This window comes from Dipteris shenzhenensis, chromosome 10 (assembly GCF_047967505.1).
Source record: "Dipteris shenzhenensis isolate YYH24624 ecotype China chromosome 10, Dip_SZ_1.0, whole genome shotgun sequence".
In the NCBI taxonomy this organism is placed as follows: Eukaryota; Viridiplantae; Streptophyta; class Polypodiopsida; order Gleicheniales; family Dipteridaceae; genus Dipteris; species Dipteris shenzhenensis.
The window spans coordinates 34,802,466-34,808,465 of NC_141605.1; positions in this window are offsets into that span (position 1 = coordinate 34,802,466).

Genomic DNA, 6,000 nt, shown 5'->3' on the forward strand with positions numbered 1-6,000 from the left:
TTATGGTTGAAATAGAGGTGCAGAGTATTATCTAATGCTACCATAGTTGTGCCAAGATAAATGCCTCTCAAAAGGGCCTTGTAAGCAATGGATTAAGCCTAATCAAAGGACCATGGTAGGGGCCAAACCCCCCCTACCTAGGTGTGTTAAGCCAACAAGTGACCCCACCTCTTACACCTCTTACACCCCTGTTACACCTAGGCACGAGCCACCATGTTCAAAATTTGAAAGTTGAAACTTTGGACTTTGAATTCCCTCTTCCCCCTCTCTCTTCCCTCCCTCCCTCCCTCCTCTTCCCTTCCTCCCTCCCTCCCTTTGCCCTCCCCCTCCCTCTCCTCCCTCCCTCCTCCACGCCTGCTTCTCCTCCCCCCTCCCCCACATCTGCTGGTCCTCCCCCTTTCGTCCTCCATGTGTGCTGGTCCTCCCCCCTCCATCCCTCCCCCTCGCCTACTTCTACTCCTTCTCCCTCTAGCATGCCGCTCCCTCATGCATGCTTCACACCTGCTACTCCACTCCTCTATAGTCCTTCACTCATGGAAAATCGAGGATGTCTCCAACGAGTTCTAGTTTCACTTAGAGTTGGAGGCTCAATATGCAAGCGCACACAGTTTGGTATTGAGGAAAATTTTTGGAAATGTGCTCCATAGTCTTCTTTTGCAAGGAAAGAAGCATCTTGAGCTTTGGGCAGAAGGAACCTTGTATCCAAGTAGATCCTTCCACCTAGAAAAGCCCTCCTTTTCATACAATGCATAAGCTTGTTCGGTTTGTTGAGACAATAGACATGCTAAATTGATTGGCTATTGCAATCTACTAAACCATGCTCAGGACAATGGCTATGCCAGCAAGCGAATAATGTAGAGCATAAGTAGAACAATTAGCACATTTAGGAAATAGTACCATTGTTGCAATGCAAAACTCTATATAGGAGCTTCAAGGGCAGAACAAGGATGTTCATGATCAAGCCAATGCATTGGACTTGGATAGACTTGCATTGGAATTGGAGCAATAGGAATTACAAGAATCACTCTGTAAGCTAGCTGAAACTAAAAAAGCTTTGGAAAGATCTATATACATCCAAGTTCAATGTGCCGTAGAGGATGAACGAGAGAAGGCAGAAGAACGAGTGCAAAAGAAGAAGGAAATACCTTTGCGATTGAAGGATAGGAAAAGACAATTACATTGGCACCCATTGGCAGTGCTAGAAAGAGGAGAATCTAAGCTACAAGGTTGGTCCTCCAATGTTCCAATGAAATTTCACTGTCTTGTGCTACATTGTTTGTGCTTAATTTTACTTGTGTTGACTGTCCATATGCACTAGCTGGTTTATTGAAGTCAATTGATATCATTATGATATTAAAGGACCCAAGACACAAATGCCTACATGTGCGAGTTGCTAAAGAGGTCATTAAGGACTTCAAGGGCATTGTAGATGCAAAGGAGATGCTTCAGTAGGAGCTTGTGACATTGCTGGTGTAAGTCGTGAAGCTTACACATCAGTTTTAAAGTTTTCAAGTTTGCTCTTCTAGGAAAGTATAATAAGTCTATGGTGCCACTACCTACACCTTGGTCTATCAAGCTTGCAAGGCAAGAAATAAATCAACGCGCAAGAGAAATGCTTGGAGGTACCATTGTGTGTAAGGGGCACCATGACTTGGAAGAGTAAAAACAAATCTGGTTTGCAATCATTTGAGATGAATGCTTTCAACAATATTTACTTGGATGTTGAGAAACTATAGCAAGCAATGGTCAAATTCTATGGCATGAGAGAAGATGGTAAGAGGAAATCCATCACATCATTTCACTTAGTTTAATTTTCTATATCATGTAAATCTAAACAAATTTTTATTTTGTTGTATATAGTGCAATGGCAAGCTCATTTCTGTTATCAAAATGGATGAAGCTCAGTTGGTCAAAGAGCACAAGCTAGAGATAGTGAGAATCTGTATTATGAACAAAGCCTTGGCCTTTGTTCAAGGGGATGAGGAAGTTGAGCAAGATTTCTTAGTTCAATATGAGAAAGACATATGGTGGCTTGCAGCATTTGAGACTACAAAAGAGTGCCATGAGAAATTGAAGTGGGTCCTAGAGAGAATAGGAATCCCATCAATTATTTGAAGACAAGTGGGAGGGAAAAGTTCACAGTGGATGGCCATTGAACATTTTGAGTTGAATGGCATCTTGCTGGTGATTTGAAAAACCCCGAGTGCTTGCATGGTTGTGATATAGGAGCAAATGCAACATTTACATGCTTGTATTGCATGTGTTCTCATTTGAAGCAAAAGGTAGAATCTAATTCCACAAGAAGTATCCACATGTTGCACTACAGAAGCTCAGAAGTTTATTTTAGAGATGGGATTCCATGGAGGACATGTCAAACTTAAGGAGGACAAGAAAACATCCTAGGCAACACTAAATCTTCTTGCCAAAGTGTCCATGGGTGGAGCAAAGGCAAGGAGACTCTTATCCAATCACAATATTGAGAAAGAAAAAAATACATTATCTCAAAGTACTTTGGGTTGAGAATATTGCAAAGCCTTGTGTGAATACACGACGACCAATAAGGCTTCACATCCTCAAGTAGAGAATTTGAGATCAAAAGTATGGACAAAGCTTGATGCATTGATAACATTGCTTCACCAGGGTCACATCATGTTTCTGGGGCTGATCTAAGGCCAGCCAATGCTACAGTGGTTGCCTCTACTGCTGGTCCTTCTGCAGGGGGTACTCCTCCTGATGCCTCTTCCTCTAGCACTCCTGCCAGTGCTCTTCCAGCTCAAGAACAGTCAAGATGGGATGCAAGAGATGCAAATGCACATTCATGCATTGCTTTATCATGCAAGAGAATCATTATTCCACACATCCGGTCTTGCAGGACAGCAAAGGATGCTTGGGATAAATTGGCTTCTCTCTATCATATTCGCAATGAAGCTCGTGTTGCATATTTGAGAAGGCAATTATAGGAAGTCAGTATGAATGAAGGTGAGTCAATGGATGCATACTTGACAAAGATCAAGGACCTCATGGAACAGCTTGCCAACATTGATGAGGTGGTGCCAAATTCACAGCTTGTCAGTACCACATTGAATGGACTACCAGATACATATCAAGGGTTTGCTACAACCCTTCGATTAGTGGCCATGGGTAATCCAGACCACTATTCTTTTGATCAACTAGTTAGTTTGCTTTTGTAGGAAGAGCAAAGTAGAGCTAACAGACAAGCCATTATTCTTGATCATGCATTTGCTTCACAGCAGACAGGAAGAGGCAAGGCTTACAAGCCTATGGGCAAGCCAAAATCTACGCATAGCAGCTGCAATTCCTCCCATGCATCTAAAAATACAGCAGATAAGGCAAAGAAGAGCCACACCTCCATAAGGATGTATATGAATGTCACCAATGGAACCTATTAGCTTGAGGATGTTGATAGCATCGTGATACCCAGATGCACCAATGAGTATCGCCTTAAATTCTTTCTATGTTCGACCACCTTGAGGGCCAGTAGACCCTCTCTATCACTAGAGAGGATAGGGGGGGGAAGATGTGATGCCAAAAATTGATATTTTTTATTTGGAATTAGTATTGTTTTCTCTATGTTTGATAAGAGTTTGACTATCAGGTGATAGCCTATCGGCTCTCACTTATTTCTATTTTCTAAGATATTATATGGGATTGAGAGGATGAGTGGAATGGATCATTGTAAATACCATGTGTATGAATGATAAATACCTTGGTATGGGGTATTTATAAAAGGTTCAGGATAGCTTTGAAAGAGTTTATGCAATTAATGGTGGTGAAAGCACGAGGGGAGTCGTACATTATGCATGACATGGTAATCATGTCACTGTCATAATCTTTAGCAATTGCTTTACTAAATTTTTTTGTTGCTGAAATGATGTTCGTCATGTCTACAACATATTCTCTATGCACATAGACCATGGTTTGTACAAAATTGGACCCTCTATTCATTTGGAACACACAAGGCATGGAGAAGTCACACTATCAATCAAGGTAGCCTACTTTAAGAACTCAAGGCATTGTGGAGGTGTCACTCATAGTAATACATTGAATGAGATGTTCGATTGGTGTTTTAGATGTTTACTTGGTAGGAATCTGGAAAGGAAAAGGCATCAAAACTTGCCTAAGCAATTCAAATTGTATCAAAGAATAGAAGTCATTGTGCATGGAAGGCATCCACCACAGGCAGCTGAGGAGTTGCATGTTGGTTGCATGGAAGGGGGCAGATGGGTCCAAAGAGAATTTGAAGCTATGTTGTAATTGTATACTACTCTACAACGAATAAAGTGCAAGTTTGGACCACAATTTGAGTACTCGCACGTGGAGCTATGACTGTGTTTGGAAGTCGGGGGTTGGGGGCAGGGTGGGGAGGTGATGGTTTGGGGGAGATGGGGGGGTGGGGTGGGGAGGTGGTGGGGAGGGACTTACTTGAAAAACCCTAAAATAAGGGATCTAAGGGCTTTAAAAAAGCTTTTACAAAGACTATGTAAAATGTATTTGAAGCCCTAACTCTCATATTTCAATGGCAAGAGTGAAGAACATTGCCAATCCCATAGGACATTGCCTTAGCACTCCCCGCCCAAGTTCCTCATCCAACTCCACCAACTCCTCGTGATCCATTGCCTCCTCTGAATACATGAATCCCTCCAAGGACATGAATTCCTCTGGGGAAATGAATCCTAGTGCCTCCCATGAGCCCTCCCTTGACTCCCATGAGAACTCCCATGAGCCCTCCTTAAACCACTCCTGTGAGCCCTCCTCTAACTTCCATGAGCCCTCATGCTTATTCTCAAATGCACCCTTGAGAACTCTCGTGAGCACTCTTCCCATGATACCCAAGTGCACACTCATCAGCCTTCCCACCATGAGCCCTCCCCAGATTCCTAAGAGTGCAACCATGAGCCTTGTCTTGATTCCCATAAGCCCACCCCTACCCATTAGAAACCACTTTAGTCCTCCCCTCCCCATGAGATAGCCAGTCAGCCCTCCTCCTACCGATAATAGTCTTTCCCAGTTGATCATATGGAAGAGAAAAATGTAGTTGAAAACCTCCAAGACATTGAGAACCTTTCTAGAGGGCCTTCAGTAAAGCAGATAGCACGGAAGTTTGTCTTGATCCAAATATTCCATTGATTCATAGATTGGAGATAGTACATGTGCCCCTACTAGAAGAACCTTTACCACAATAGCAACTAGCTCTGCGACCTCTAGTTCCAAGGGAGAGAACAAAGACCACCAAGAAAGCTCCATCACAAGGATTATTTTCAAAAGCTAGGTTCAAAACAAGCATGCCGGCAAGATTCGGAAGCACAAGTAAGGGAAGAGAAAAGGAGGAAGTACAAAGTAGATAAGAGGCCATGGAGCCATGTGCATCTACTTGTGTAGCCTCCACCAAAAGTGAAGAAGCCATATGGAATGAAACCAGGAGTAAGAGCAAGTAAAGAAATCAAGGAGTTATAGAAGAGTAATGATAATGTGATCCCACGTGCTCCTTTCCAATTCATTGCATGTGAGATCACATAAAGCTACAAGGATAATGTGCGTTTCTATAAGGGCGCTATGGGGGCAGTTGAGGAGGTTGTGGAGCAAGGAGGGAGCAAGTCACATTAGACTCTTTGAAGATGCAAACTTGTGTGCCATCCACGCAAAGCATGTCACAGTGATGGACAAAGATGGCTCTTACAAAGAGGATATGGTATGATCCTAGACTTAGGCCTTAGAATATTTGAGATTATCCCCTTCCCCTTTGGAGGCACATTTTTGTATATGCTGCCCTTAAGGCAAACTCTTTTAATAAACAACAATTTTATTTTTCTGCAAGATCACATTGTTGAGTTCTTTTCCTACGTTTTCAATGTTGAAATATGATGCATTTCAAGCCTTTTTATTATCAAAATACATTTGGAAGGGGTAAATGATGTAATTTCACCATGATAGTGTCATTTCTGACAAATACACAAGTAATCACACCATGCCATAGAAAGC